The sequence below is a fragment of the Pelobates fuscus genome, chromosome 11 (genome assembly GCF_036172605.1).
Source record: "Pelobates fuscus isolate aPelFus1 chromosome 11, aPelFus1.pri, whole genome shotgun sequence".
NCBI lineage: Eukaryota > Metazoa > Chordata > Amphibia > Anura > Pelobatidae > Pelobates > Pelobates fuscus.
This window is the reverse complement of record NC_086327.1, coordinates 106,766,390-106,779,124: the sequence shown is the minus strand read 5'-3', so window position 1 is coordinate 106,779,124 and position 12,735 is coordinate 106,766,390. Positions and strand designations below refer to the sequence as shown.

Here is a 12,735-nt window from a genome sequence, read left to right as displayed (position 1 = left end):
CCTTATGGCTCCCGAAGAGGTGGCCGGCTGTTCGCTAAGGCAGAGTAGGCACATGCTTACCTGAACGGCAGGTTCCTACTCTGCTGAAATACAGTATGTCTGGGGGTGGGCTGAGCATGGGTGGCGAGGGAGTGGTGATGCTCCTGCTCTTCCTCACTGCTTCCTCGCACGCCCTCTGTGATGATGCCAGGAGCTGGAATATGACCTCACTCCACTCCCGGAGCACGAGGGAGCAGTGAGGAAGAACAAAAAGATTCAAGCAGCTCCACACTAGACACTAGGGAGAGGACCCACACCAGCTCTCATAAAGGTAGGGAGGCTGGGTGGGCTTAAAAAAAAAAAAAAAAGAATAAATAAATAAATATAAAAGGAATATTATTATTATTATTGCCATTTATATAGCGCCAACAGATTCCATAGCGCTTTACAATATTATGAGAGGGGGGAATTTAACTATAACGATAGGTTGAAGGGGACCCTGCTCAAACGATCTTACAGTCTATAGGAGGTGGGGTGTAAAACATATTAGGACAGGAATTTGCAGTCAAATAAGGTGGGAGTGAAGCAGAGCTGGAGGAGAGAGCAAAAGACAGGTATGTGATATAAATAAAACGAATTTGTTAGTGTGTGAGATAATGTGTATGTGTGAGTGTGTCAAATCAGGGAGTGTGTCACTGAGTTTGTCATTGAGAGTGTGTGTGTGTGTCAGTGAGCATGTTTGTGTCTGCCAGTGAGTGTGTGTGTGTCAGAGTGTGACTGTAGGTGATTGTCAAATGACTGAGTGTGTGTGTCAGTTTATCTGTAATTAAGTGAGTCTATCAGCGTGTCTGTCAGTGAGAGAGTGTGTGTGTGTGTGTCAAATCAGTGAGAGTGTGTGTGTGTCAGTGTGTGAATACTAAAGAAAGTGTTATTGTAAAAAAAAAAAAAAAAACACAATAAGAAGCCGCCCTCCGTCCATTGGCGGATCCAGGGGGGGGGGCAACGGGGCAATTGCCCCCCCCGAGATTCCCCCCGGCCGGCTAGTGCAGGGCTGGCATTGCCCAAGTGCCAGCCCTGCAATGTGCCTGCGGACCGGGAAGAGAGATCAGTGATCTCCCTCCCCGGTCCGCAAGCACTGTGCTGGCAGCCGGCAGGAGAGTGAGAGAGGACCCGGCAGGAGCTCAGCCTGCAGCTCCTCCGGGTCCTCCTCTCACTAGCATGGAGCGTTGCCGCGGTAACCACGGCAACGCTCCAAATCTCGCGAGAGTGAACTCTAGCCCTGGAGCGCGGGCTAGAGTTCACTCTCCCCACCTGACCACCAGGGAATCACACTGGGACCACCAGGGACGGAGAAATGTCCCCCCTCCTCCTCCTCAATAAAGGTAAGAAGGGAGGGGGGACATAAATATATTCATTTTATTAAATACATTTTTTTTTTTATTAAAAAAACCTCCCTTCCCTCCTCCCCCAGTACACACACTGCCCCACAAACACACACTGTCCCCATACACACACTGACCCCTTAAAAACACTGACCCCATAAACACACTGACCCCATACACACACTGACCCCTTAAAAACACTGACCCCATAAACACACTGACCCCATACACACACTGACCCCATAAACACACTGACCCCATAATCACACACTGACCCCATAAACACACTGACCCCATAAACACACTGACCCCATACACACACTGACCCCATAATCACACTGACCCCATACACACACTGACCCCATAAACACACTGACCCCATACACACACTGACCCCATACACACACTGACCCCATAATCACACACTGACCCCATAATCACACTGACCCCATACACACACTGACCCCATACACACACTGACCCCATAAACACACTGACCCCATAATCACACACTGACCCCATACACACACGTCCCCATAATCACACTGACCCCATACACACACTGACCCCATACACACACGTCCCCATAATCACACTGACCCCATACACACACTGACCCCATAAACACACTGACCCATACACACACTGCCCCAAAAACACACACTGACCCCATAAACACACACTGACCCCATAAACACACTGTCCCCATACACACACTGACCCCATAAACACACTGACCCCTTAAAAACACTGACCCCATACACACACTGCCCCACAAACACACACTGTCCCCATACACACACTGTCCCCATAAACACACTGTCCCCATACACACACTGACCCCATAAACACACTGACCCCATAAACACACTGACCCCATAAACACTGTCCCCATACACACACTGACCCCATACACACACTGTCCCCATACACACACTGTCCCCATACACACACTGCCCCCATACACACACTGCCCCCATACACACACTGCCCCCATACACACACTGTCCCCATACACACACTGCCCCCATACACACACTGCCCCCATACACACACTGCCCCACAAACACTGTCCCCATACACACACTGCACACCCATACACACACTCCACACACACACACACAGACACATACAGTGCCGTACACACACTGCTGCCCCCCATACACGCATTGCCCCACACACACGACCCCCCCCATACACACACTGCCCCACACATACATACAGTGCCTCCCCATACATACAGTGCTCCCCATACACACACTGCCCCACAGACATACAGTGCCCCCCATACACACACTGCCACCCTCACACACACACTGCCCCACACATACACTGCCCCCTAACACACACACTGCAACCCTGAAATACACTGCCGCCCTTACGCACTCACACACACTTTACCGCTCACACACACACTGCACCTTTCACACACACCACTTCTCCTATGCCCTATATCCCAGCAGACCCCAGGTAAGTTGTCAAACTGTTCTTAAACGGTATGACTACTTACTCTGGGGTGGGATCCTGGCACTACTGGCACCATAACTACTACACTGAGCTGTAGTGGTTATTGTGCCATGATTATTTATTTAAATAATCTACAAGTGCCCCTCCCGAGATCAGGCTCTGGATCCGCCACTGCCTCCGTCACGTTTTTCCAGCTCTCTCTTTTTCCTCTGATTACTTCAACTTCAATCAGAAGTAAATGGCTCCTCACATCACCCAGCACACTATTACAATGAACTAGGAGAAATAATAACATATTCGGAAATCTTATGTTTAACCTTTTTAAATGATAAACGCTAAATCAATAAAAAAGTGTCATCAAATACATGTTTTTTTGAACAAGGAATCTTTCAAAGACAGCTATTTACAAGAAACGATAAGACTCTCTAATCCTCAACTTGAATCCTTCTGTGTGAAAGCATCTGGCCTTTACCGAAATCGGGTAAATGCCAACAAGATTTTTCCATTCCAAGTGAAAAGTAGCCTTCATTCATTGCTTGTGCTGGCAGGCTCAGAATACAAAACACTTTTGTCACTGCAATGGCACAAAAGCTATAACCCCTTCACTGCTGAGCAAGCAGCATTGCTCGAGTTTAACTTTCTCCAAGCCAGGTGAAGGTTTAATCCCTGTGCGCTGAATGACATATACTTCCCATAGGATATAAAGATGTTCTAAAAACTTCAAATGTTTAAGTGACATGTTTAAAACATAAGCTTTAGGGCACGGATTCCAATAACCTAGCATCTATTTTTCCGAAGAGAAATATAATCTCTATTTATTTTACAATTCTCTTTCATCTCACATTGTTTTTTTTTTAAAATTGTTTAGCTTTAGCAACTTACGTCAAATTGCAGTTCAGTGCAGGCACAGCCAGGGCACAAAATGCAAATGAAGAGGAGAAACAGAAACACTGTTTTGTTTCTCCTCCTCTCTGTATGATATCTCTGTGCTGATTGTCAGGCGCAAATAACCCAGCATATAACAATGGTTGCCACAAAGGTAAAGGGTAACTCCAACCACAATTACCACTTCATTTATTTGAAGTGTTCATGGTGGCAGCAGTCTTTATGTCCAGTGTTACTTGAAACACTGCACGTTCAGATATATTTGTAATTATGTGCTAGAGGCTAGTTTACCCCCAGCACAAGAGACTTAGGCAGCACCGAACTCTGTTCCGGAATACCTAATGTCAATTCTGTGCATATTTAACAGCTGTCATCAGCGTACACTGCACGCTGGGGAAATATGTAGTGCCTGCAAGGGTAAACTGTGGGTTCTCCCTCCCCCCTCCCTCTGAATTTTTTTTGTTAATAAACCAATCCCATCCTCCCTTCCAAAATTCTTCCATACAAACTCCCCAAACCCTCCCAGCCTCCTCCCCTAGCCTGCTCACATTGTGCGCCTGAATCACGCAAGGTCCCTTGTGATGGAGGAAGGTCAGCGCCGGTAGCTTTGCCTGTTGTTGGATTGAAGGTAAGTGAAAAATTTATTGTCTTATTTTCATACAAGATGGGCCTAATAGCAATGCACAATATTGCATGTTTAACCTATAAAGGCAAACTGTGCACAAAGGTTAGAGCATCACTTTAAAATGGAGGGACCCAGTAGCAGGATAAAGAGATATGGAATTCTACATTTATTTTTTACATGAAAATAATAAATATTTGTTAACTTTAGAGTTTCTATAACCTTATGGTACACATTATTATTCTAGTATTTTAAATTATTTAAGCAATGCTGTAACAAGAGCTTTTAGCTTTAAGAAAAAATGGTGTTTCTTTTTTTTTTATCTGTTTCATTTTATTAGTTATTTGCTATGACTACTGCACTTACATGGAACGCTCCTGACGCTTATGGGAATTTACTTGTCCACGTTCATCCTTTTCTATTCTATCACCATTTATTGTACCTTGTACCACTTTTCTCTAAAATGAAACTCTGAGGAGAAAAAAAAAATACTAGGGAAGTGACAATTCCTGTTTAACAATGTAACATTTATCTCAAGCTGTTAAATATTAATACATTTTCATTTACAGAACACCAGGAAAAAAACAGGAGAAAATCCAACAAGCTGCTGCTGATGCGTTAAAAGTTAGGTATACAGGCTTATCTACTAAAGGGAGAATTCAAGGCGAATTCAAAACCAATTTCAAATTTAAGGTGAAAATAGTCCAATTGGACAAATGTGCAGCACAGAAATTCAGCGTCTCCATTCTCTGCATGGAGACGCTGAACATTCCACATAGAGATACATTGATTCAATGCATCTCTATGGGGAGATGCTGATTGCCCAGGGCAACGTTTGGCTTTGTCCCTACTCAGCCTCAATTCTGATAATCTCAGCCAATCCAATGCTTTCCTATGAGAAAGCATTGTGATTGGCTAGGAACATTCATTCTGATGATCTCAGTACCAGATGCAAGGATCCCCGTGTGGCGCGGGAAAAAGGTAAGTAAATTACCTTTCTGACCCAAAGTAAGTGGAGCTGACCACCTAAACGGTGGTTTTAGAACTATACTGTCAGGAATACACATTTGTGTTAATGACACTATAGTGCCCCTTCACATGTATTGTATTGTTTCAGCATTATACATTTATACAGCAGCTATCAAAAGCCATTTTTTCCACCTACAAACTAAATCGCAATATTTCCTGACACTATTGAGGTCCGTCCATTTAAATTTAATGAACACCTGTATTGACGATGCTTTAGCTTTCAATTGAGAATTCTGAAATTTTAGGTCCCACTCAGGGTTAACTCAATACGCTCCTAGGTCAGAGATATTAGCAGGGTATCATCAAGTGAGAATTCAAGGTGGATTCAAAGTGAATCTCAAATTTAAGGTCAAAATAGCTGAACTGAGAGAATTCTCAATGCTTTCCATTCACGTTGAATTCTCACTTTTGTAAATAGCCCTGCAAGTTTCCGTTGGTAAGTAAAGAGTTAATTTAAACATTAAAAGCCATTAACAATAATCACCACTGACATGTATATAGAACTGACCCTAAATACTGCTTTAAATACAAAATTGCATCTAGATCCCCACTGCCCACGATGCCAGGTTTGCGTTATACATGTTGGCACAACGTACGCATCTCTCACTTACATCAGATCTCAGATTTCTATTCATTACTTTATGGGATATACTCCCAGCCAGAAATGCATTAAGAATTCACAGCTACTATCAAGGGAATGAGACAGTTAATCCTCTTAAAGGAACAATCCGAGAGAGAGAGAGAGAGAGAGAGAGAGAGAGAGAATGAGAGTGTAATTGAAAGGTTCATGTAACATATTTTATGAATGAGTGGTTTGGCAATCAACTAATATTCTCAGGATAACTAAATGCATATTTGTATGATGCCATCAAAATTACTTTGCAAACAAAACATGTCAGCTAATCTTTTGCAAATTTTTGTAAACCCCAGCTGACATGTGCAGAATTCTATAATGTGGAGGAAGGATTCTGGCTCAGAAAAGATTTTCAATAACCACATAACCTGATTTAAAGTGGTCAAAGTCATAAAATAATACAAAGTAAAAATATAAATAATGAACGGTATGGAATATAAAGGGAAAAGGGGGCATATAAGAAGAGGGCAATGCTGTGTGGCGCACGGATCAGTTCACACGGACCTCTCATAGACTGAGCTGGGTACGTCTAACAAGGAAGTCACTTTGTGAAAAGATGGGGGTGTGGCTAAGGGGGTGGGATTATGTTTCTGGAAACAACTCATTTTTGGGCAAAACTAAAGAGATTTGATTGGAGACAAATACTAAAGCCTGTTAAAATGCAAGAAGCGGAGTTAAAATGGTGTGTACTTTTTATGTTACATGCTATTTTATCCTGTGTAGGGCACTTCCATTTTTCACATCAAATCATTTAGCTGAGGGTGGGCCTAATTTAGGAAAATTCTACTTCCAAGTATAGAGGATGTTCAGCTATTTTACCTGCTATCTGAAGAGACCAATGAGTGGAGCTATGGCACAAAGTTCTGTTTTTGCATTTTCTATACAAACCATGCATGTGGCATCATGCGAAAAAAAAAAATATTGTGATTTAAGTATAACTATGCAAATGTCAGTAGCCATTTAAAGGCTACGAAGGGCAAGTGACTTTTCCAAATTATCCAATGAATATGGGAAACATGCATCAATTTCAAGAAGTTGCACAACTTTATACAAGGTCCAGATTATGATTCTCAGATTTGCTACTTATTGGCAGTTGCTTCAGTGCGAGCAGAGAGAATATTGCGATCAGCGTTCATTAGCTGATACTACAATTTATTTTCCTTTCCTTTCCTTTTTTTTTTTTTTTTTTTTTTAAATTATGTCAATTACTTGAAGGCAAATGGACTGCGAGAGCAGGAAAACCGGTGTGCGGAGGTAGAATGGACTTTTTGATGAAGAGGCCAATTGCTATTGTTATGGGTCAACTTTACAGGAACTACCGGAACAAATATTGCTGTAGGAGGTTGGCATTAGGAAGCTAATTAACTGCTGGGACATATCACTATAATTTCTGGAAATTTATTAATAGAATAAAGAAGGAATTAAAAAAAAAACAGGAACGATTTATTTGGAGGAAAAAACACATTGTCAGGAAGCATCTGTTTCGAGGATATTGCACAGAAGCTTAATTTTGCTGAGGCTTATTAAAATATGTTCTCAATAAAGGCGTATCTTGGGATTAATGCTCAAAACATTAGCATCTTAGACTTTGATTCTGACATTTCTGTGGCTATTTAAACAAAAAACAAAAACAGTTTTATTTCAAGTCCATCATTTTTCTTTCCATGTATTTATGATTCCACATGGGACAGCACTTCAAACTATTTTCAAATCTAAGAACTTCTACCTAACAGGATTATTTTACTCTCATCCTAACTGCTTACATTTACTTTGCCCCAGCCTTACAGCTCACCTGTATCATACCTCAATCCTAGCAGGATAGTAGCACTGCTAAGCTCTTATACCCAACCGGACATTCCAACATTGTATTCTGTTCTCGTCCAGCTCACCTGAACTCTAACTCATCACTCGCACCTTGATCCCAACTTAACACTACACCTGCACCCTGGACTCACCACAACAACTCATCTCCACCTTGTTCCCAATCTAACTACTGGTGGAAACCTAACAACTCACCATCACTTTGTCAATACCTACATATCTGAAATGGTTGCTGCTGTAAAAATTTGAACTTTTTTCCATTTTTATTTTTTATGTAACTAATTGTTATAGCTATATTTTTCTATACTGATGATTAATCACATGTTCGCATTTCTACAGGTTTGAAATGTGTTCTAAAGGGAAATTCACAATTTAACTTTACTCCCTTTTTTAATGCACTGTGGGGGTAACGCATTAAAAACAGAGGAAAAATATATATTTGAAAAAGGCATACACACTTTTGAATTTCCCTAGTTTGCTGTAAATATACAGTTTCTGTTAAAACCAGGAAATAACTGAGATTTATCAGATACTCCTGGACCTCTCCTTAGCTTCAACTATGTATTGTGCACATCTCAAACTCAAATGTAGCAGGTATTAAATAGGTAGAATAGCATGTAAGATCCCATGCAAGTTAACTAAAAGGGCCGAAGTGGACTGGTGGTCATGTAGCTGCTTTTTTTTCGAAATCAAGAAAGTTGTAAACTGAATGCAGCGAGTCAGGAACAGGTGGCAAGATGTACCATAGACAGTTCAAGAGGTCTAGATGGTGGAATGTAGCTAATCTTCCAATGCCAGAACCATGATCTACATCCCACTTTCACCATAACTGACTATCTACACTGTGCCCCATGTATCTTCCATGTAACATTACTTTCATGCATGATCATAGAATGGTAAAAGATGATACAATGACCCCTGGAATAAAGCATTGTTTCACATTTGGTTTGCTCATAGACAGTTTCATTGTAAAAGATGAAGAAATAGCAAGTATAATATATTGCAATATAGACACAAATCCTCAGTAAAGCACATGTTTTCTCCACCAGCTGTGTGATGTAGGGTGGAACGCCTAGAATCTTGGGAATGTGTGATCTAGAGCAGAGAGGTTCAACCATGGTCCATCTGTTATTGGACATTCCTGATCTAAATCGATTCCAGGTCTTGGTGATGTGCTCTAGCTTCCAGTAAGAGCGAAGGCTGACAGATTAAAACAATCAGAGTAATTTACAGTTTAATACACAACATGAACAAGCTAGGGTGGATAACATCTCCAAGAGATGCAGGCAACATTTTTTTGTCTATCTTGCCACAAAGGTGGTCAACAAGAGGACCAGGTAACAAGGCAAATGGATAAATGGACAATGTATCTCTTGGCACTTTCTTAATGGAGTTAATTGAGCATAAGATGTCACTTTCCAATGCGTTGATTCGAAAATGCGAGGGAATGTTTTGGACGAGGTGTCGAGTTAAGCTTTTCCTAGCCCACCCCTACTACACATGGTTCACACTAGCTTAGCAGAGGGAAGGTTTGAAGTGAGCATTGATTGCCATAACAATTGCAATATGTAATACATATTGTCCATAACTCATATAAAATCACCATGCCATCCTCATTAGACAATAGTCACCACCATATGGATCAGAATGTTGTGTGGATTAACCAATGGCCCTCAAGGTAGATAATATGCACAGATCAGCAAACATTAATGTATTTTAAAGTTTATTTGCTAATCGCTGAACTGTAGAGAATTGAAAATAGACTTACAAAATTTAGACAATAATATGAATTTGGAAATATTCTACATTCAGCATTGGTCACTATTTGGTTCTTTTAGCATACTTTTTGAAATTCCAATTCTCTACAATTTGGTGTTTAAACAGCAGCATAGCAAATTCATCAAGGGAAAAACAGGTGCACCCAAAATTGCAGTTTTTGCCTAGATAAATCTACCCATTTTGTCTTTTACATCTATTGGTCATAAAAATAATAAAACTAATAGATATGAATTGTGTAAAGCATTTTATTTTCTTGCTACACTTTATGTACATTGTGTGGTTGGAAATAAATGTGAAGAAGGAGAATCTATGAGCACCATCAGTGGGTTAAGCCAAACTGCACACCTACTACATTTTGTTCAGGGTTAGAGAATTCTTTTACTTTGTCCCACTTCATGCTCTTGGTCTTCCCTCAATTGGATAGAAAGCAATAAATCCTTTTCAAACATGAACACGTGGGATACAATGTTTATAGGAGGGAACTGGTTCAAAGTGGAAGACGTGAACAATTTAAATGGACACTCAAGATCCCAAAAGCACTGTGGCTTTACGTTAAAGGGACGTGTGGTGAAGTGCTTTAGGTGTTAAGAATGTGTCCTATTTTTTCATTTTACAAAAAGTACAGGTTTCAATAGAAATTGGTACTTTTTAAAAATTAACCTTGCTACACCCCACTGGCTGTCAATAAGACAACCGGTCCTGTTACTTTCTGGCAGTTTAGCTTCCAACTAGCCGGAAACTCTCTTCAGAGAGCTAAGCCCAGCAGTGCAAGGCTTAGCTTATTGGCTAAGAGCAAACAGCTGAGCTCAGGAAAGCAAATGGAAATTCTTAGGCTGTAGTTTCCAGGTCTCCTGACGACTGAGGGGAGGTGGGGCGCAGCACCCGGCAAACACCAAGTAACAAGTTAAACTGTTATTCAGATTCTATCCATACATTTTAAAAAGGCTTAGGTTCTTTTTTCGCTTATATTTAATATTCATATATGTTGATATGTATTGATATGCATGTAAGCAGGTTCTTGATCCAATCAGAACTTATTGACATTATGGAGTCAAGAAGCAATTTTTCCTTTTGTTGCATTAGTGAAAATGGCAAAATGTTGTGTTTTTTGCATTTTTTTTTTAATCAACGGCAAAAGAAAAGGCTTCATGGTTTAACTTGAAGAACGTTAGTCTTTTTTTCAGTCTTTATGTAACTATGTAAACTGTATGAGTATTTACCGTGTGTTGTAGTGGTTATGGTGCTTATTTATTTCTTTCTTTTTAGGATCAAAACCTGCATCATGTTTTTACTTTGTCAACTCCATGTAGACCTACAGTAAGTAATAGAGAGGGCCACTCCATTTTGAAATAGTAGTCTAAAAGGACAGATTACTGTGATGGCATAGGTCAGTGATGGCTAACCTTGGCACCATAAATTGTTTCTGGACTACATTTCCCATGATGCTCAGTTAGCTTTCAGACTCTAAAAGCTTGCTGAGCATCATGGGAAATGTAGTCCAGAAACAATTTATGGTGTCAAGGTTAGCCATCACTGGCATAGGTCAACACTGCTCCTCGAGAGTTTAAGTACGTGGGATGGCAGTAGCACTGATTACATTGAGTGTTCATATTTCTTTTCCAGTACGACATTTCTGAGGTAACAGAATTATTGTTTTAAAACAAGACATTTCACAGGAGAGAAACAAATATCTTGTCTGATAATCACAGTTCAAGACGATCAATACCATAACCGGTCATATTGTGAAATGCTGCAGCTGAAATCATATTAAATTTGTTCTGTAATATCACACAGACACTTCAATACAGATGACATGAAACAAACTTTATCTCAAATTGCAGTTTATAAACTTTACAGCGTCTGCCCAGAGGCCAGAATTATTTATGATGTAGCAAGGTCTGCATGCAAAATTATGCCAAGAAACTACTGCTGACTAAATCTCTGCTTCTCTTCAAGTGAAAAAGAACCATTTAGTACATTGTAACAAAACCTCAACCAGTGTGTTGGAGAATGTTAACAAATAATAACATCTCCATTCAGAGGTATAACTGGGGATGTTTCTCTTTAGACCAAGCATTTCACACTTGTGGCCCACAATGAATATATGTCTGCAGAGGACGCCAGCCATTCCCCCGTACCTACTGCTCGCAGTGTATTTGGAGGAGGGAGGGAGCAGTATATTAATTCGGAGGAGGGAGGGAGCAGTATATTAATTTGGAGGAGGGAGGGAGCAGTATATTAATTTGGAGGAGGGAGGGAGCAGTATATTAATTTGGAGGAGGGAGGGAGCAGTATATTAATTTGGAGGAGGGAGTGGGGCAGTTTATTAGAGTGGCGGGAGGGGGGGGGGCAGTGTGTTAAATTAAAGGGAGGGCAGTGTATTAAATTTGGGGAGGGGGACAGCGTATTAAATTAGAGTAGGGCAGTGTATTAGATTAAGGGGCAGTGTATTAGATTGATATAGGGAGCAGTGTATTAGAGTGGGAGGAGGGCAATGTATTAAATTGGGGGAAGGAAGCGGCAGTGTATTAAATTGGGGGGTAGGGCAGTGTATTAAATTAGAGTGGTGGGAGAGGGGGCAGTGTATTAGATTGATGTAGGGAGCAGTGTATTAGAGTGGGAGGAGGGCAATGTATTAAATTGGGGGAAGGAAGGGGCAGTGTATTAAATTGGGGGGTAGGGCAGTGTATTAAATTAAAGTGGTGGGAGAGGGGGCAGTGTATTAGATTGATATAGGGAGCAGTGTATTAGAGTGGGAGGAGGGCAATGTATTAAATTGGGGGAAGGAAGCGGCAGTGTATTAAATTGGGGGGTAGGGCAGTGTATTAAATTAGAGTGGTGGGAGAGGGGGCAGTGTATTAGATTGATATAGGGAGCAGTGTATTAGAGTGGGAGGAGGGCAATGTATTAAATTGGGGGAAGGAAGGGGCAGTGTATTAAATTGGGGGGTAGGGCAGTGTATTAAATTAGAGTGGTGGGAGAGGGGGCAGTGTATTAGATTGATGTAGGGAGCAGTGTATTAGAGTGGGAGGAGGGCAATGTATTAAATTGGGGGACGGAGGGGGCAGTGTATTAAAGTGGGGGGTAGGGCAGTGTATTAAATTAGAGTGGTGGGAGAGGGGGGAGTGTATTAGGTT

The 12,735-nt window shown here is 41.2% G+C and overlaps 1 protein-coding gene across 2 annotated transcripts in view; it reads right to left on the bottom strand.

Moving 5' to 3' along the window:
* The window catches only part of VWA1 (von Willebrand factor A domain containing 1), a 114,104-nt gene that overhangs the window by 87,138 nt on the left and 14,231 nt on the right, over positions 1-12,735 (bottom strand). The gene's annotated exons all lie outside the window — the stretch shown is intronic.